The 22671-nt window shown below is 28.0% G+C and overlaps 1 protein-coding gene across 6 annotated transcripts in view; it reads right to left on the minus strand.

Moving 5' to 3' along the window:
* east (enhanced adult sensory threshold) overlaps positions 1–14228 on the minus strand; it is a 52472-nt gene extending 38244 nt beyond the window's left edge. For 4 of the 6 annotated variants that reach the window (XM_076394978.1, XM_076394976.1, XM_076394977.1 and 1 more), the window contains exon 1: positions 13524–14228. The gene's annotated coding sequence lies outside the window, so the exon portion shown is untranslated. Of the gene's footprint in view, positions 1–13349 lie in introns of all 6 variants that reach the window. The other 2 variants (XM_076394979.1, XM_076394975.1) reach the window with 1 other exon arrangement.
* Positions 14229–22671: the final 8443 nt, after the last annotated feature.

Genomic DNA, 22671 nt, shown 5'->3' on the forward strand with positions numbered 1-22671 from the left:
ATCATTCATCGTCGTGTGACTACATCACAACCTATACTGCGGAATCCATATGGTAATCAGTCTAGCGGATTAGTTGACCGGAAGTGTTATGACCTCCGAGTTTTAGGATGTGCATGGAATTCAACGCCTACTTTGAGAAGGGAACCACCATTAATAGTCAATATTAAACAACATAATTGCACACAACTGAGAGATTTGTTCAAAACATCGACATCGAATTTATAAAAATTGGGAGAAATACCATTTATAATGTTTAGGTTGCTGTCACTTCGATTCGTTGCCTTGCGCTCTGTTGAAAACTATAAGCTTTGAGCTATTAATTTAACTTAAAATTGGCCTTAAAAGTCGCAGTTCAATTGGAAAATGTTAGCTGAAAATCTACGGTGAATTGTGCGTGTTCAAAACGTAGACAATGACTAGTATAACGACTTTTTCCTATTCTCAAAACTTTACGATAAATTAGCATTTCGGGGAATGCTTTTGAGTCGATTGACGTCATAAAAAATTCACTGAATAAGTTGAAGGTCATAAGTCATATAATGTCAGAAAATTACATGAAAGATTGAGTAAAGAATGGCTTAGTTATATTACACTTAATGACCTCATTAATTTTTTATTTGTTGTTTAGCAATTCTAGATATTTTTTATTGTGATTTTATTCTCTATAACAGACTAGATACTTTCAAGTGATAAATATAGGGCTGATAATAAAATAAGGGATGATTGATATTTTTAACGTTTTAGAGGATCAGCTTATTAATGTTATAGTAATAATCTAAACAGTACACACATTCTACCAATCGAAGTAGTGCCGTTTAAATAACAATTAGATTCAATTAAATAAGATAATAAGTAAATATTATGTTAAGACTAAAATACAATAAAATAATACCAAACCACATAGACAAATGAATTAAGTAAATAGATATGTTTGAAGTAATACATAAAAATAATTAAATATGACTAAAAGAAAGGTCTAGTTTTTTCTTACCAAATATCCAGACCATAGAACATAAAAACTAAACAAAATATTAATACCTACATATTAGGCGCGACATTTAATCATTAATGAATTCTTACACTTAATGACCTCATTAATTTTTTATTTGTTGTTCAGCAATTTTAGATAGTTTTTATTTTGATTTTGTTTTCTATAACAGGCTAGATACTTTCAAGTGATAAATATAGGGCTGATAATAAAATAAAGGATGATTGATATTTTTGTCGATATTTTTTATAGTTATTATAATACTAAAACGTTTTAGAGGATCAGCTTATTAATGTTATAGTAATAATCTAGACAGTATACATATTCTACTAATCCCAATAGTGCCATTTAAATAACAATTACATTCAATCAAATAAGATAATAAGTAAATATTACGTTAAGACTAAAATATAATAAAATAATACCAAACCACATAGACAAATTAATTAAGTAAATAGGTATGTTTGAAGTAATACATAAAAATAATTAAATATGACTAAAAAAAGGTCTAGTTTTTTTCTTACCAAATATCCAGACCACAGAACATAAAAACTAAACAAAATATTAATACCTACATATTAGGCGCGACATTCAATCATTAATGAATTCTAATAGAGGTACTTGGCAGTGTTTTGAGGAAATAATATTTAGTAACGATTTAGTGACACGTCAAACTATGGTTTAAAGATAAAAAAGAAGTTATTTGCATATGAAAATTGATGTTATTTTGATTGTGTTTTATTAACACTGAAATAAAATATTAATACTTTAAAGTTAAGCTATATGTTAATGGTATTTGAATAGTAGTATAGTTAATAAACTGTTAAAATCTGCCACATTATTATAACCGGTTATTGTAAACAATAATTAATTGAAATTTGAAGTGCAAATACATTGAGTATGCCGAATGATAAACCAATGCATTTTTGTCCGACAACATTGGGTATGCGTATCCCATCCCTCACTTCATTAGACTTACTTTGATCAATAATGTACAATCTAATCGCATATAATATTTTAAATAATATATAGAAATAGACAAATGAGTGAAACATTGTATTGTTTCAGAACAAACGATAACTCTAAATCTGCTCAATTTTGCTTTACGGCATGAAATGACAAAAACCTAATTATATCACTTCAGGAATGCTCAATTCCTGAAACAAAATCAACGGAGTACCTCTGCATTCATCTCGATGTTAGACAAGAAACTGGGCAGATCAGACTCAAAATCAAAGAAATGTATTGGTTAGTCGGAAGATACTCTCGGCTTGATCTAAGATCAAAGAAATTGGTTTATCAGTCAAGTATAAAGCATATTTGGACTTTAATTATCTTACCTAATAATATGAGGTGCAGAAAAACATAGAGGTGTTTTATTGCGATTTTTTAAACTACTAGGATGCTATCTACAATTATTTATAGAAAACTAAGAATATATCATATTAAATGTATTAATTATAAAGGCAACAAGAACTAATCCTCTAATCAGAATATGTTTTCTTAACCAAAATGAAAAATAGTTTGTTTTTCTCAAAATATGAATCGCTTGACTTACATCCCTGTTTCTTCTCACCACCTCATATAATATTAATCATTAATATATAACAACGTCATGAGCATTAAGCTAGTTTTAATTATATTTTTAATTTTATTGTCACTTAATGTTTTCCTTTTCAGTATAATATGAGTTAACGTCTGAAATGATATAGCTCTAATATAAAATTATATTTTCTAAATTATTACAACATTCAATTTTGTTTTACCACAAATTCACATAAAAACAACATTGTTTCTGTGTAAAATCAAGCTGCCCTGGGATTAGTTAATATGACATTCTGTTTCATCACAAATTAATTAGTAATCTTGTTGACTTTATTACTAAAATCATTATAAATAATTGGTCGCAAGTAAAATGTGTTTTTTTCTTTTTTATTTAACGATAAACAATATGTTATTTATTAATATACCGTTTATATTTGAATTTTTAAAATTTGGTAGTAATTTGGTATGGTTAATTTTTGTGGTGTTTACAAACAAATGGCGTAATGTCAACTACATTGCATAGGATATTTCTGCAACCGTATCCATACGAAAGTTCGGGGATTATATTTTACTGTCTATTGCGTTCAATCAAAATATTAAATTACATACCAATACAAAATTTGTGAATGATTTTAAATCAATGGAAGTTATATCATATGCTTTGATTGATGTTATATAGTCTGATTGAGTAGCAATTTTTAAAAGAATAATTGATTGTTGATTAAATTTAAAATGTTTTGAAAGAAAAAAAACAAGAAATAATAATAGTACAGTTTGACAAGAAAGCCTTGATATCAAATCAATTCAACTATTAGTGAACCCATGATTACAAAGATTTTACACGAAATTACAGTCTTTATACTTTTTATTATCCAAAAAATAGACGTGATTAAAATTACTATTTTTCTAATCCAGTATTTTATTATTTAGATTAATCAATTGATTTTAAATAATTAAAAATCTAGGATATGTGATTTTGATTTCAAACATTTTTTTATAAAGGAGTCGATGTTGCTCGAATAATTGACTTGATATGATATAATTTGTTTCTTTTTATTAAACCCCCATGTTACTTAAAAAATTATATTATATTAATAAAAAACCTACGAACTATTTGAAATATTCTTAAATGAGGTTCCAGTTCTAATACAAAATATAATTTGAAAATGGATAGAATTTATATAATTTTAAGAACAGGGAAATTCAGCCTTTATTTTTAATTTCGTGTAATATTCATGTATATTCTAATTAAATATATTTCAAAAGGTATTATAATAAACATCTAATCATTATTATTAATTTTATCTCCCATTTTTGAATTTTATATGCGATCAAATCGATAACTTACGTACTCTAGTTAATTGCTGCCCATTTAAAACAAAATGTATATTGATAAAAAGTAATAATAACCAGAGGAATACATTAGTAGCAATAGAGTCAATAAAATACAGTAGTTCAGATGAAGGGTGAATAAGGTTGTCTCATATAGTTAATATAAAGGCAGATGTTTCTTATATTGCGGGATAACACGTAGTTAAATCCGATTTCTGTAAGCGAAGAGGGTAACCGATAAATAATAGTTACACGACCTTTCTCATGATCTTGAATAGTATTGTAAACGAAGAATATTAGTTAGAATATATTCGCTTTTATTGTTACACGAAGTTATTATGATGCAGTATGTTTATCTTATGAAATATAACATATACTGCTAAAATATAACCCAAAGCACTATGATTGAGTTTAAATGTTTTTGAGAAATAAGATTTCTATTGTTTGAAAACAGTAAATATGATATACAAAAACTAAAATAAAATATTATTGAAACTTTGAATAAATTACCATTGTTTTTTTTTTAATCAAGAACAGGGGCTATATATCCATATTGAAGCCTGATATTCAAGCTGATCGTACTACTTAACTTCAGACATAACACTATGAGTAAAAAAGAAACAGTAATAACATAAGAAAGTCTAAAATTTATGGTTTATTAATTTCCGAAATCTAAAACAGCTTCGTTATAGCTAAAGAATAATGCATCTTGTTATCATATATCATTCGAAGTCTTCGCATTAGTGCTTTTGAGATCAGCTGGGAGTAGTTATTATAAATTGGATAAGCTTACTGGAACTCTTATCGGAAATGCTCATCATTGGTGAGTTAGTATCTATTAGAGTGCCTTAGAATATGATAATGCTTGATCAATTATAATAAAAGCGGCCAAACTCAACTTTAATGTGTACAGGCTATTTTGCTTAATACTTGCACGAATTGATAGTACAAGGTTTAATTGAATATACTGTATAGTGAAAATGAGGGATCGATCCTAGTATAGTTTAATGAGATTTAACCGTTTTACCAATGAATTTAATTATTGCCAGAGAGAAGAGCCTAACGACAATTTTTTCGCTTTTTGAAAATAAACTAACTTGATCATTATGTTGGATTTTAAATTAATTATCTGTAGCGGTATATTTTGCATTCAGCGTGTACATACGGGGTGAACGCTGGTGGACTTCTTAATAATGACTAACTTCAATAAGCTAGCGTCCGCGCTAAATATATTAGATGTTCGCATGCATTCTGATATTTTTTTTACTTTAAAAAGGCATTTATCAAAAAATTTAATTTTCTTATCTTTTGATCCATTTCCTCAACATTTCGAAATAGTGTACTAATCAAGCCATACTCCTCCTTCGATATGGAAAAAGTGGTAATCAAAAGGCGCTATATCTGGTGGGCGTACTGGCAAGTCTATTCGAGAAGCAAAACTGTATCCTTCGCAATTGTTGCAATTTATGACCGAGCGATGTTATTATTAGAGAGGAAGGCTGCGTCCTTACTAGCTATAGCTTCTTTTTAGCAAAAAAATCGTTCAATTTGTAAAATTGGCGCCGATAAATATCTGCAGTAATCGTTTAATTAGGTTTTAGTAGCTTTTAATACGCTACACCTTGCCGATATGGTGGGAATATGCACAGCAAGACTATAGTTACGAATATTCCGATTTGGTGTTGATGTAGAGTCCCGAAATAACTCGTCACCGTTTGGATACTGATACTGCCACTGATACCAAAATAACCACTTCAAAATCAGTGAAGCGTAAAAATCGTGTTAAATCAGCTTTGAGCTTTACTGTGAAAGAACGTAGATTTCTTGAAATCAAACAACAAAAAAGATGAATGCTGAAAATCAAACACTTAATTTAAAAAAGAGATTAAGAAGCAATACGAAAAGATCGGATATTACATAAAGTTATTCTGTTGGGGTGTGAGTTTTTAAGAATAACTAAACCAGACACTCACATATATTTGCCCACTTTCAGTGAGTTTGAATGAATAAAAGATAAACAACCAAGATGAGTTCTCAAGAACACGTGGTCGATAATAAATTAATTACGTCAGCATAAAACTTTCTTCTTTCTGAACAAACAAACGAAAATTGCGGCTTGCTCAGGTGCAAACAATATATGCTTGAACAAAGTCACAGAGAATACTAAATAGCGGACAAGGATAAATTCATTCAAACTAAGGCGAGATTATTAAACAAACATGGAGGAAGCATATGCTGAACTTAAGAGACTAAAATGGCATATCCTTGTATTGAGTAACACAAAAACAATTATAGAGGAGGATGATGTCACAAAATAGAAGCGATTGCTAAAGCTTCCACAGGCTAGTATTTTTGGGACCACTGCTATATCTTCTTATATCCCAATAACAAAAGAAACAGTACACTGGAACATTTGCCTACGACACAATTATCATGGCAAAAGATGTATCTCTGTCTACGGTTGTAGAAAAAGTACAAGTAGGGATTCAGTAGCTCCAAATATGTCAATGTTAATTTTGCGTTGCGATGCCTCGGATACATCTCGGTGGTAGGTTAAATTGAAAACAATATGTTAGACAAAAAGCAGAGCAGATTAGACTCAAAGTCGGGCAACTGTACGGGTTAGTCAGAAGACACTCTCAACTTGACCTAAAATCAAAGAGATTGGTTTATCAGTCAATCATAAATTTGGACCTATGGGGTGCAAATATGGGGTTGCACTAAAACATCAAACCAACTAGTAATCCAACTCCCCGAAAATAAAGTTCTACGATTAATTACCAATGGTTATCCCTACGTAACCAATGAAGAGCTGCACGATGACCTGGAATCAAATAGATACACGAAGTGATCCAAGATTTCGCCTTAAAACATGAAATAGGGCTGCTATTCATAGTATTGTGAAAGCAATACAGCTACTAGACAACATGCTGGAAATCAGAAGATTGAAGCGAACCAAACCACACGAACTTGTTTAGTGTATAAGTGTATTCTTAATATTAGCTTAAGTAGATTAGCTTTATTTTAATTTGGGAAATACATATTGATGTATTAATCCCGTAATAAGTACAATAGAACAGTAGTAATAAATTGATTTGTAAATTAAGATTGTACTAAGCATGTTTAATGTAAGATGTAATTAATTTAAAGAAACTGCCGAAGCAGATCTTAAAAACATAACAGGAAGCCTCTAATAAATGATTGGGGGTCTTATTAGTAACTTCAAAAATGCCAAGAAAGAAATAGGAAAAGTTATTTATATACTGCAGCAGACATAAGAATATGTATTTACATTAAATTTAATTAATCCATTTCTTTTATAGGTTGCTAATGTTAGGTTTGCTTCAAGGTTCGACTAGAAAGATACATTTATATATATCTCTACTGAATTATAATTAAATAATATTAATAATATTTCGGTAATTGAATTAGTTAAGTTATAATATAAAAAATTTGAAAAATGAAAACTATATATCTTTTAACAGAGTGTTTGGAACGGTTTATTTGTAACTACTTTTAATATTACGATAGAAACATGACTGATAATCAGTACAGATGCAAAAAAAATGTTACTGTTAATATATTAAAATCAAAACTTACGATAAATATTATATCCACTAAAATACAGCATAACAGTTAATTAACAATTAAAATATTGATATAAATTAAACTATAATAGAAACGTATTGTAAGTAATGATTATATTTTAATTATTAATTGCCAACTATGAGCTTGTAATTGATTAAATAATATCACTAATGGATGTCTCACTGATGGATTTAATTTTTCACCTAATTAATATAGATAATTAATAAATTAATAAATGATATGTCGAAACTGCATTTATTCCTGAAGCACATTATAACATTTTAAGGGTGCTTTAAACATAAAGGACTTTTCATAGACGGGGTAAACTAAAGCTTATAAATAATTTAATGAAAGTAAAATAAAAATGATGACAGATTATCGAAATTTGCAGTGAACTAATTTCAACATGCGTTATTTAGTATAATTTAAAATCAATAGTTGATGTCATTGAAAGAATTCTTGGATGACGGTTGAAGTTCAATATAAAACTAACTTGAAACAAAAATTTGTGTAAAAAAGAAGAGGTAATATTGATTCCAAATGATCTGACAGAAAAAAGTATTGAAATAAGTTTAGTAAGTGATTCAAACATCAAAAAAGATGACACCTTTACATTGACCCTGGATGAAACTATGACCAGCTACCATTCAAAAGGCACAATATGTTAATTTTGATATATTGGAAGCGTTTCGCAGTGACGATCTACTTTATTATCCTGTATTCATCAGCTCTTACTATACTCTAATAGGGCTATTAGGATTATTCTCTTCTTGTTTAATTCAATAAAACATACTCTATCTACTTCCAGTATTATAAAGAAATAGAAAATAAGATTAACGAAAAGTAACATGAAGTATAATGAAACAATATTAAAACATATAACCATTAAAATTAAATACCATAGTTAATAGTTTAGATAAATAAATAAATTATAATTAATTTGTTGATAATGCGTCAAATTATAAGCAATATTACTTTTTATCTACTAATTATCAACTATAATTATGGTTTTCATTTTTTATAATACGTTTTCACTGTAATTATTTAAATAAATAATGTTTACCTTGGAAAAACTTCTTTGACAAGTAGGAAATTTAAGCTGCTGCTGCTGCTGCTCAAAGGACAAAGTAAGGTTGTACGCATGACACAGACTAATACTAATAAATTCGGAAGCATATAAAGTAAAAGTCCCTATCAGACATTTTTATTTTGTTCGGTTTGTTTACTTAACAACTACGGTCGAGCCATTTAATTGTCATTGGCTGGTGAAGCATTTAAATCGATTTTTAAGTGAAATAACAGGTAGAAATATAATTACTGTAAATGTGCAGAGGACCAATTTACCTGGAAATACCCCCAACAGAATATTTTAAGAAATTACTAATAACTTTTAGTGCTTGGAGCAAAAATAATGCCGAAATTGGCAAAACCATACAATAAACTAAGTATAAAAGAGAACTGTGTTTTAGTTAAGATTTATCTAATATAATCAAGTTATTGTGGAAATATTAACGATTGAAAAAATTAAGTTGGCCTAATAAGATTATTTTTATATTATTATTTAATTATTTTCGTTGTTGTTTCCTGTGTCGTGTGTTGAGCATTATGTTACTTCCAATTATTTATATGGTCATGACCTTTATCAAAAGTGAGATGCGAGATATTTCTATGGGTTTTATGAATTCAACAATAGATGAAATACATAAAAAGGATCAATCAGTGTGGTGCTTTTGGAATGAAAATAATATGAAAGAGATTTGAGTTTAATCATAAATTTTGCACAAATGATCGGAATGCAAAATTTCCAGTTGATTTTTTTGACAAGTCAACTACAATCTAGTTGATGAACATAAATTCAGGTTATAGTAAAGAGTAATTGTAATTGCATAAAGTACTGAGGAACATGTCAATTTGTCCTGCACATAAGAAACAGTAATTACAGGCACCTAGTTTTTACAGTTAAATTCCTAACATTTCGAGTGTTAAAATATTGTGCGATTAGTTGAGACACCTTGTTTGGTTTGTTTTTGTTTGATAGTTCTAGAAGGTGAGTGTAAATCTACAGGAACAATAGCTAAAAGGATTCCTCAAAAAATAATTAAATGGGTGGATCTTGAAAAATGCTCTACGATTCCATCATTCATAGCATGTTGCTTCAGATTCGTAAAAAAGCGACAGCGTTGGTCGTGATGTTTTATCATATCCATCCAAATAGACCAAACATTTCTCCATGTGATTATTATTTATTTTTGTTTATCTCTCTAAGTTTTTGGGTTATAAGAGGTTTAACACTGAAAAAGAGGTCAAAATCAAATTCTGTTTCTGCGATTTTACAGATAATTTTTTAATTGATTGGTTCGTTTTAATTTGATTTGATTTTTTAATAAAATTATAACAATGATAATTCATGGAAAGACATTTTCAGTTGTTCTTTCTAATGGCTGAATAAAAGTTATTTTGAGAAGCTTATACAGTTAACATATAAGCGCTTAACGGTTATAAAATGTTATAAATTAGATATAATAGTTAGTTTTGATCGTCTATATATTTAATTGCAATAATAGTATATAAATTAAGATATATAACATAGAATATATATTTCCTTAAAATATTTTAAAATTATGTTACAATTCAATGTTATAAGTTATAAATTATCTGTGCATTTTAAGTTAAAGATTAATTGAACTTAATATATTATAATAACGATAATATAAAAACCATATAATACAAAGTTAACGATGGATGATATAACAAAGTATATTTCAATTTTTTAATTTTATATATTTACATTCTTAATTGTAATTCCTTCTTTTAATTAATTAGTTTAATATGAATATAGAAACACTCATTATGTCACACTATGAAATTAAGTTTAATTATTTGTAATTTATATAAGACCAAATTAAAATAAATATATAGAAATAGTAAATAATGATTAATCATTTTCTCTAGTCTTGTGTGATTAGAAATTGTTTATTTAAAACAAATTATATTTACTAAAATTAAATTAAAAAATACAAATATTAGAGCTGCAAAAATGTCCCAAAATATTATACAATATTACAGTGTTAGACTTGTACTTGTTGACAATTGTGTTATTTATTTCCGACTATTCCACTTAGAACCTTTATGACATAAGTAATTGTCTCTTTTACCTGGACCAGGGGTTTTTATTGATTAAAACTACTAAAAACTCAATAGTTCAATATTTATTTTCCTGGTATAACGACAAACAAGTAATGCAGTTTTATTTGCCTCGAGTTCAGTATGTAAATTTACCTTAGATAGGGGTTTTCCTTAAAAAAGTATAATATTAATAAAACTCCTTTGTTTTAATAAACTAATTAGTAAGTTCTTGATTTAAAATTAAAAAAAAAACAATAAAAGCTCACTTTATGTAATTAAACTATGTTAAAAGTCACACAACATAAATAAAAAATATATTAAAAAATTAGTAGAAAAAAACAATTTTAAACTTATTAAATAAATGTTTTTGAAGTAACTGAAAATACACTTCCACATGTCATTTTTCAACAATCAAAATGTGAATAAAATGGTTAGTTAATTAAATATTGATACAATAATTGAGAGTAAAATAGAATATAAAATGAAATTTAAAGATATTGATAAAGTAATAAAAAATTAGAGCTGGTACTTTTTATTATAATAAAACTCTAATTAGCTACCTACATATATTTTCATCTGGTTTTTGCTTGACAAACAGATTTAGATTATATATAAGTAATTAAAAATTACTTTGTAAGTTAACTAATTGAAATGAAAAAATAAAATAAAATTATATTACAAAAAGGTATTTTTAATAAACGTTATTTAATTTAAAATAATTAAGTAATAAATTTTTAGGGAACTAAATTACATTAATGCAATAATTGATAGTGAAATATATTAAAATTAGAGTAAATTAATAACAAATATACATTTCGCATGATATTTTTTGATAATTTAAAATTTAATATATCGATTTAAGGTTATGTAATGAATGTAATTAAACTATATTAAAAGCTGAACTAAATAAAAATTAATTAAAAAAAACTGATTAGTGTAAAAAATTTTAAACTGATAACATTTTTTTTAACTGAAAATAAATGTCATGAACCATATTAGATCCATAAGTCATCTTTTAACAAGAAACACTTTATGGTAAAAGTTCCTTAGTTTAAAACAGCCTAAATAAATTTTGAATGTTAAATTAGTGATATTGATATAATAATTGAGATTAAAATAGAACAAATATATATAATGACATTTTAAAATATTGGCAGAACTGATATTTTTTATTATATTAGTTTAATATTTAATGCAATTTTATGTGATAAAATTATGCATTCAAAGAACATAAAACTATATTAAGTGAAATGTTCTTTTTAATTACTTAGTACCAAGATGCTTCTATTAGATCTATTTGATTCTATTTTGATTAATAACTTCACTCTGTTTTATAGTTTTCAAATGCTTATAAGCAAAGAGCAACGCTATTATTTTGCGTTTTAGCTAGTTATTGGTAATTAACAACTTCTTCATATATTTTATTTAGAATGTGTCTTTTAGTATCCTTATTTTAGTGTGATTATATTTTACCTGAAATTTAATTGTGCAGTTTAATTTTTATCAATAATTTCAAATTTGTTTTTAATATTCAATTGTATCTAATGCTTTAATAAATGCTTTTTCTCAATATTTACTAGTTTATAGATGAACAAAATTATGGATGAGTCTTTAGTTAAATAAGTGATATTGATATAATAAATGATAATGAAATTTTAAAATACTGACATTAAGTAATAAAAAATTAGTGTTGGTATTTTTTATTATATTATTAATTTAATAATTAATGCAAATGTATGTGATAAAATTATGCTGTCAGAGGACATAACACTATTTTAAATTAAATGTCCTTTTTAATTATTTAGTAAAGTAAATTTGTCTCCGTATAGAGTAAATAACATTTAAAATAAGTAATTAATATTGTTACCCAATATTTCTGATATTTTAACATGATTTTGTCCCATTTAGTATTAGATCACCGAAATGTCATTTTGTTGTTTGGTAATTGTGTATATAAAGGGATTTTAATGTATAATTATTTATTAAACTATATATAAATTATGTGTAAATTTTTTAAAATTCGGATTATTAGAAAAAATATATTTAGAACAAAATATTTAATGCGTTAGTGTTAAACTATGTATGCATTTTACAATTAAATCCCCTAACTCTATAAACGAACGTTCAGCTCTATCTCAGTTCGGAAAGTTTAAAACCGACATATAGTCAAATAAATACTGAAAAATACTGAAAGTCGGCTTAAGACTGAATGTTAAGTCGTCTTCGTAGTGAGTCGTAGAAGGAAGTTGAGGAAGGACCGACACATGAGCCCAGAAAAAGAAAGCCAATCAACAAAAAAGAGAGAAGCAGTATCAACATCCGGTGCTGGCGCGAGCGCCCTCTATTTTTAATCCACGTCCGTAAACTAAAAAGCAACAGGACGCACACACACACACATACACACAGACAGACGGAAAGACAGAGTGTGCCCCCACCGCCGCTGAGCGCGACAAAGGGGCACCCGAACCTACAGCCGGCGCTCCGGTGATTTCTCCGTCGAAACGGGCGACGCAGTACCGGCTCGAAAATCGCCAGCTCTCCGAGCTAGCGGCTAACCAAACAAAATCGTACGGCGACTCTTCCGTAGCGTAATTATTTTTAGACGGTCGTTTGGGGCCCCAGAAAAATGCGTTTTTCGACCGGCTCTCGTCGAGACGGGAGAGGATCGGAACGGGGTCCGAACCCCGAACGACGCTGGCTCTGCATGCATCAATTTTAACACGAACTTTTAGGTGAAATTGTATGAAAAACTGTAAACAAAGTTATTGACCTGTTCGGGAATTTCCTCCGTTGGAACGGCGTGAAAACCACCACAAAACGGACACTGATCGCGGACTTTTCGACAGATTTCCAACGCTGGCACGTCCGCGTACACGATCCGGCGATAAACTTTCCGATCCGAGGGTGAAAAACAACACGAAAAATAGGGTTTATTTTTACTTACCCTGATCGGTGTACACCCAACGCCACCTATCTGATGTGCTCGTTGTTTCTGTTGCGTCGAAAGCACGTACTCCATCGGACACGGCCGGAAATGGCCGACGGCGCCCGACCGCTTTCGTTGCACAGATGTTCGTCGGACGAACCACAAAACTGGCCGGGGAAAATGACGAATTTTCGCTTAGAAATCGTCGATTTTCCGGCGATTTTTGCACAGTTCCCGTCGCCACGTGCACGGCCCGTACCGAATCCGGTAAAATGTTTAAAAATTTCGAACGGATCGTCTCGCAAATCGCACACAAAGAGAGCGGGCGTCATGTACGCGATGACTCAACGCTTAGATTACATTTTCAACTCGTCAAGTTGTGCGAGATAGGGACGTGGTTCTTTAGCCAGGAATTTTTTGCGTAGTTTTCGAATCGGCCGCTTGGGGGCCCGAATAAATTGTCGCATTGACCGAACGTGTTTATTAATTTTCCAGGCGCTAGTTCGGTTCAAGGTCGTCGAGACGATCCATCGTTAAATTCGATGCAATTTTTACCGATAAATTACCGATGGTAGGATTCTTGTTGGCGACGTTTTAACACGGCACGTCCGCGGATGGATGGGCTACGTCACCGATCCTACTTTGAACCGTTCGACGACGTCTGCTCCATCCACCAATGGCAAATGCAACACGTTCTTGTCCGATAAACTCGTGAAAACTCTCGATAAATGTTATAATTTCCCGTTTAATACACAAGAAACAAGAATATTCCACTTCGAACGCGATAAGAACGTTAAAACCGCAACATTTCCGAAATTGTGGGTCACTCGACTGGATATGTCAGTTTTTATGACGTTAAATGTTTTGACGATCAATTACATTAATAAAAAGTTTTATTTTTTGAATTATTTTTTGTTATCGCCTGAAATTTTAGTAATTGCTAGAATATATTTATATCTATGGCGTTTAACACAGTTCAGACAGAAAGTAGTACGACGTAGGACTCCCGTTAAAATATTTATTTAACGTCCTATTCTATTTGACATTTAATTACGTTACCGATTTGTGGAATTGTTCTTATTAATTTGTTAAATTAATTAGTAGCTTTAATATTAAATTTGTTGTATAACCGTTCTTACTATTTCTATATTTTAAAATAAAGTCCCATTTATTTCCTGCTGATGCTATTATATGTAAAAGATGTACATTAAAGTTTTGTGGTCCTAGTGGGCCTATAACGTTTCTTTTAACAATTAATGATTTAACTCTATGTTCATTAATTAATACTTTTATTGCTTCTTTTTCTATATTCAAATGTTTAAAGGCAATTTTTTTCATAATTTAGAAGTAGTTTTATTCTACATATAAAATTTGGTTTCTTCTAAAGTTCATGATGCTTCTATTAATTCTATTTAATTCTATTTCTTATTTTAGTCTCAAAATTTTATTGAAATTTTATTGTTTTGTTTTATTTTTATCAATAATTTCAAATTGCTTTTTAATATTCAAGTATTTAATGCTTTAATAAATGCTTTTTCTCAATATCTGGGGAAATATTGTTTTTCTGTAGGTATTGTTTTTTTGATAAACTTAATTTCCTTGTTATATATTTTAAATATACGTCTTAGTGATTTTATTTTGATTTTAAACTTTTAAGATGTTTTTATGTAGATAACTGTTTTGTTTTTCATTGATGTTAATAATTGATTGTTTCTTTCTCTATTTCTTATTAATAATTTCACTCGAGTTATTATTTTCCAATTCTTAATCATCAAATGTTTCTAATTCTTTAATAAATACTTTTTCTCAATATTTGAAGAAATATAGTTTTCCTGTAGGTATTACTTTTCCGATAAACTTAATTTCTTGTCATATATTTACATATCAAATTTAAGTCTTAGAAGACTAATTTTATTTATTTTCAAATGTCTTTAATGATTCTTCTCAATATTTGAGGGCATATTCTTTTTTTACAGGTATTGCTTTTTTGATAGGCTGAATTTCTTTTTTATTTATCTACATATTAAATGTATGTCTTAGTGGCCTTATTTTATTTAATTTAGTTTCAGTTGTCTAGTTTTTAAACTTTTAAAATATTTTAATGTTGATAAATATTTTGTTTTTCAATAATATAAATAATTTATTGTTTAACTCTATTTCTTATTAATAATTTCACTCTATTTTTGTGTTTTACCAATCTTAATTTTCAAATATGTTTAATGCTTTACCAAATGCATTTTTAAATGTTTGAGGAGTTGCTATCTTTCTATGCTATTGCTATTTATATAAATTTACTTGTCATATTTATACATGTCAAGCTTTATCTCTTTAAATTTTTCTTCTAAAAACATTCTTATGCTTTTGATCAAATAAATGTTTTGTTTTTCAATAATTTACAAATATTATTACTTTTCTTTCTAAAAATGTTAATGTTTCATTTAATAATTGAATGTTTAGCTTTATTTTTTATTAACAATGTTACTCTATTTTTTATTTTTCCAATAGTTAATTCAAATATTTCTAATGTTTTAACATATTAATTTGGGTATTGATTATCTTATTATCTAATTATAATCTAATATTATTGTCTAATTGTCTTATTTAACAGTTAATTTAGATTTATTTGAATTAATTATTTTACTTCAAATATTAAACATTTTAAAAGATTTTAGACAGTTTATTTTTCAATAACTTATTGAAATATTATTGTTATTTTTCTACATACGTTAATGTTTCTTTTAATAATTAATTATTTATTGATTATTTATATATTACAATTTATTGGTGATTCTATTATTAATTATGATAATTCTTTTAAAATTGTTCGTTCAAATATTTTCTATCAAATGAATTGTTGTTAGTAAGATATAGTAATTTTGTTCTCTAACCAATTGATCTTTCTGTACATATATTGAGAGTTCGATGCTTCTTGAAACTTGAAAAATGCTCTAGTTTAGCTAGTTTACAGTTTTAATTGTTAATTTTACCCTATTTATTATATTTTAATTTTTTAAAAATATTTCAAAGTCTCCTTTTTACCAACGTCGGTTTATCTGGACTAGACCTACTGTTTAACGTGGGCTCCGAACCACGGTCCTCGGCATTAAGCCTACCGACTGGCGAGTGACCAACTTCATTTATCAGGATCATCAGGATGGAGATCATCCCAGAAGACTTTTGTCTTATTGAACACTTACTACTTTATTACTTTTCTATAATTTAACTTTAACATAGGCGTATCTTTAAGTATCAAAAATTGTTAGTTAAATAGTTAAATTAATTATTCTGTAATGGTAATTATCATTTGACTGTTTTACTCTATTTTTGTTGTTAATTTAACACCATTTCTTACATTTTTACGTTTAAAGAAATTATTTATTTACAATAATTTAGAAGTATTATTGTTTCTATATCTAAACTTCTTAGATTGAGATTGAGAAAAGAAATATTTATTTCTTAGAAATAAATATTTCTTTTCTGAATCATTTAGGAAACATTTTTCTTGCAACAATTGTCAGTTTTCTAATACTTTTAAATTTAGTTATTCGTTATACCCACAATTTATTGTTGAATTAAATTTTTATTTTGTTTATAAAATTTGTAAAGTATTGTAAGGCAAATAAATCTTTTTTTCAATATTTTCGAATGATAACAGTTGAAGGTATGAATATGCTACTATTTTATTTAACTGTAAATTGTTTGGCTTCATTCTTCTTAATAATTTTAATCTTCTTTTAAATGATACTATGTTTTACAACTATTGAATTATTTAAAATTTTATCCTATGCACCTTGATGTTATACTAATTTTGTACATGAAACTTTATGTTTTTGCAGACTGATTGATAACTTTACTATTTTTGAAATTACATGTAAATATTTGATAATAATTTTTTAAAAATATTTTAGTAATGGTTCATATTTTTCCTACTGCTATTGGCAGTTGGCTACATCTTGATAAATTTAATTTAGTCGTCATATTTTATGCCACATAAATCCATCACATTTATTGACACTTAATTAAATGAATGATTAATAGAGGACTTTTTCAATATTCTATAAATAAATTGGTATATAATTTAATTATTAATTAGAATAAATCATTCTCTGCATGAACATAGTAAATAATAAGGTGTATTTGTTATTGTTATTATTATTTTTCGATAATTTATGTAATAACATATAATATAATTTATATAATATATTAATATATAATAATAAAATTAATTTAATTATAGTTCTTCGTCATTAATGACAGTCATTCGGTAGCCAATATGTAATACAAGTCAATGAATCATTATTTTTTAATACACTTTTAAATAATACATATATTTAATAACATTTAAAAAAAAGGATCGTCAGAATTAAATTTAATTTTGTCAGAAATAATAACATATTACCGGAAATCCTTAGTTTTTTACTATATATTGTTAATTTTATGACGCAGAGTAAAAAGGAGAAGTATAGCTGTGAGATCCTTCTAACACCTGTTTGTAACATATTTATGATATTTAAAATTGCCAGATTTTTGTATCTGTTTTAATAAATGCGCAATTTCATAAGTTAGCTATTACGTCCACAGATTATTGTCAATGATTTCGCCTCAGTAGCTCACAATTAAAAAAAAATTTACGTTAAGTTTCTTTAAGAAAAATTGTTAATAGTCCTGGTCGTTCTTAAAGTTTTTAGTTCTTAGTTTCTAAACTCTTTTAATCAGTTTCTGTAATCTACAAATAATCCTTGTCGCTGATTAATTATTATCTGTTTTTTAATAGCACTTGATGTGCCACGAGGCATCATAAATTGAAATAATTATCAATAATAACAATTAAGTCTTAACAGTAAAGTCATTAGATAAATTATGTTATTATATAAAATAACAATAACGGAAATAATTTTTTCAATAATTTAGAAATAGTTTTGTTCTACATATAAAAATGTGTTTCATTCATGATGCTTGTATTGATTCTATTCTCACTAATAATTTCACTCTATTTTATAGTAGCAAAAAGCAGAAGCATTTGCTGAATATCTAAAAAAAACTTTCAAACCAAACGAAATTAATATTGAACATAATTTGCCGGATATAGAAACTGAATATTCGATGACTGAATTAGTCACGCCGAAAGAGCTAAACCAAAGTTATTAAAACTGACATTAACCCCATTAAATTACCAGGCAACGATTTAATAACAGGAGAATTACCACAAAAACTACCAAGAAAGGCAATTATAAAATTCACCAACTTGATCAATGCAGCATTTAGATTAAAACATGTACCAGGCATTTGGAAGATGGCAGAAATTATAATGATCCCGAAACCTGGGAAGTCACCAAACGAAATAAAATCTTATAGACCTATGTCACTGCTGCCAGTAATATCTAAGGTTTTTGAAAAACTCCTGTTGAAAAAAATAAAGATGGTCATAGAGAGAAAAAACCTAATAACAAAATGCCAGTTTGGGTTTATTAACAAGCAGTCAACAATTCACCAGGTTTACAGAATAACAGATGTTATTAAAAATCCTACAAAAGTAAAAAAGTATGCTCGGCTATATTTTTAGATGTAACACAAGCCTTCGATAAGGTTTGGTATGAAGGCCTTGTTCATAAACTACAGAAAATGCTATAAAAACAACACACTGAACTATTAAAAACATACGTTACAACCAGAATGTTTAAAGTCAAACAAGAAGCTTACTCTACAGTAAAAGAAGCTAAAGCAGGTGTACCACAATGAAGTTTACTGGGACCAATGCTTTATCTACTCTACACTTGTGATATACCACAATTTTTTCTTATATCATCTTTACCAGATACGTTTAGTACAATCTTAATTTACAATTAATTTATTACTACTTTTCCTATGTATTTGGATTAATTAACAAGCAAGATGAGTGCGAAAAAATATATCAGTATGTATTCCTTAATTATAAAATTATAATTACTTATTAATTATTAACTTATAGCTATAGTTTACACTAAATGTATACACTTTATATAAGTTCGTATGGTTTTGTTCGCTTCAATCTCCTGACATCCTGCGCGCTGTCCAGCAGTTGTATTGCTTCCACCTTAGTATGATTTAGTAATCTTCTTTCGTGTTTCAAGGTGAAATCTTGGATAACTTCGCAATTCCATTTGATTTCCAGTTCATCGTGCTGTTCTTCATTGGTTACATAGCGATAGGCATGGTAATCAATCGAAGAGCCTTGTTTTGACAGCGTTGTATGACTAGTTGATTTGAATTTTTAGTGCAACCCCATATTTGCACCCCATAGGTCCAAATTGGCTTTATAATTGTATTATAGATCAACCTCTTTGATTTTAGATCAAGTTGAGAGTTTTTTCCGACTAACCAGTATAGTTGTTTTATTTTGGTTCTAATGTGTTTTGTTTTTTGTCTAACGTGATGCTATACCACAAATGCAAAATATTACTGATTACCTACATGGAGATCTTCAGATACCCATAGTCAGTCAAAAAATCAAGAGAATTGCAAGGGACATGAGAAAAGACTCCATTCTCATGAGGATATTGAAATATTGCAGCTTTTGGATACCACCAGAACAGGACACAGACTCAGAATCAAACCAAATATAGCAGTGACATGTATAAACATTATTTCACCAGAGACTGAGATAGGGCCGATGGGTCCTCCTAGTTATATACCTAGATTTAAGTTATCATAAAGACAAATTGTAGGTTAGACGGAAACGACTAGTAACAATGTAATAATTAAATAATAATAAAAAAAAATTATGCTTTTCAAATATTTATAAGTAAAGAGGAATACTATTATGTTGTTTTTGAGCTAGTTGTTATTAGTCGTTAACAACATTTTCATATTTTTTATTTAGAATTTGTACTCTAGTATTTTTGCTTTAGCCCGATTAGGTTTTATTTGAAATTTTATTGTTTAGTTCTATTTTTCAAGTTTCTCTTTAATCTTCAAATATTTCTAATGCCTTTTCTCAATATTTGGTGAAATAGTTTTTCAATAGATATTGATTTTTTAATAAACTTACTCATAAATTTACATATCAACTTTATGTTTTAGTAGGTTGATTTTATTTCCTTTAGTTTCAGTTGTCTAGTTTTCAAACTTTTAAAATATTTCTATGTAGATAAATGTTTTGCTATTCAATAACGTTAATTATTCATTGCTTAACTCTATTCGATAAGACGAAGCCAACAATTAAAAAAATCATATTTTTCTTTAAGTGAAGAATGGAAAACTTTTTCTGATCGTTTCTGAAGTATTTCGTTCTTAACTTCTAAACTCTTTTAATTAATTTCTGTGGATTACAAATAATCTTTGTCGCAGATTAATAATTATCGGTTTTTAATAGCACTTGATGTGCCACGGTGGCGTCATGAATTGAAATAATGATCAGTTATAATAACAATTAACTCTTAAAACCAAAGTCGCTAAATAAATGACGTTTTAAAAATAACAATTACAGAAAAGTATACGTTTCAAAAATGCTTAAAGTATAACGGTACAATAGCAACCCTTGTGTATCATATGCTAGTTTAGGGTGTCTTTAATACTAAAACACGTTACATTTTATTTGATTTTTACTTGGTTATTTAATCAATATATTAAAACATCAAATACTAAATTTAGCTATTGAATATATGTGCTTTTCGATATTTTAGATTGATTAATCCTATAAAAGTTAAAACGAGTTTGTTGTTCTCAGCAATATCATCACTGTTTGCGGTTTAAAATATTCTAAAAAATGAGATCTTATGAAATTTTTTTCGATATTTCATTCTTTAGTACTAATAAATAAATCTTGTCAACCTATTCAATTCAACATGTATTATGTTATATTTTAATAAATGATGTTTAGATCTAATAACAATTTTTTATATATATATTTTAAAGTCTCCTTTTACCAACTATGGATTTATCTGGACTGGGCCTAAAGTTTAACGAAAAAGAAGAAATCATCATTTAGAAATCATCCCAGAAGACATCCGGTCTTACCTAGCCTGGTTACTGGCGTGATTGGTATCATTTTCCTTGTCGGATTTTACACTCTTTCCTAGAACAATCACAAATTTTAAACAATCACAAACATAAATTTACGACCATGCCCCAGCAGGATTCGAACCCGCGGCTGTCGCAACAGTAGGAGAATCGTCCTGTCGCCTTTACTACTGCGCTAAATAGAAACTTATATTGTCCTTATTATTTGGATATGGTGCATACATTTCATTAATTAATTTTTATGTCTGTAGTTAATTGTGTTATATTTGGGATAACATTTTTTTTGCTTTGGATGGACATTTGTTGACAAAAATTAAAAATTCAAATTATGTTAATCCTTTAGATAATTTTTAACTTTGTGGCAAGGTTAATTTACCTTGTTGATAAAACGTTGATGTCGATTGTTTTTGTCATTTTAACATATTTTAGGCATTTCAGAAGAGTATATCAGTCAAGCAATGCTCTGTCAATCTGTATATTAGCTGTGTGTTTCAAACCATTCCAACGTGTGGCTGAGCATCTCCACGTAAGATAATTGCTTCTGGTACTTTTTATTATTGGTATCTTCCGTAATAACTGAATAAGACTTCAGCAATTATGCTTTCGGTTTTGCAGCCCATTTATATATTCGTATTCTACTATTCGACGTACGACTATCGGTATTGATTCCATTAAATGCAAATCGTGAGCTTGTTCTTGTGGATATTTAATATTAGTAGCTCTGTCGATGCTTCTTTGGGCTTCATTAATCATTCATTTTATTTTATATTGCCATAATAGAATAATTTTTTCATCCCTAATAATTTACAGAAATTTTGTTTTTTTGGTTATCCTATTTGCCTGGCATTTTAATTAACTTCATGTAACAATATCAGCTGGGTTTATGTTAAGTGCTATTTGCAACTTGATGATTTTTGATTGCCAAGGATGTTATTGGAATTGAAATAAAAACACACACTTTTAAATCATAAAAACTGTAAACTGGATTGCGAAGTAGCTCTAACTAGGAGATTTGTTATCATAGTCAAAATATATATGAGAATCAAAAATATAACTATCACTTTAACTATATCATTAAAATTATCAACAACATATAGCAGTGACACTATCTTTTCTATCATAATTTAATTTTATCTTTATATTTATTATTTAAGTTATGTTTTCAATA

Source organism: Rhynchophorus ferrugineus, unplaced genomic scaffold, assembly GCF_030347505.1.
Source record: "Rhynchophorus ferrugineus isolate W39M unplaced genomic scaffold, kcgeb_rfMv2 rfM2, whole genome shotgun sequence".
Classification (NCBI taxonomy): Eukaryota; Metazoa; Arthropoda; class Insecta; order Coleoptera; family Curculionidae; genus Rhynchophorus; species Rhynchophorus ferrugineus.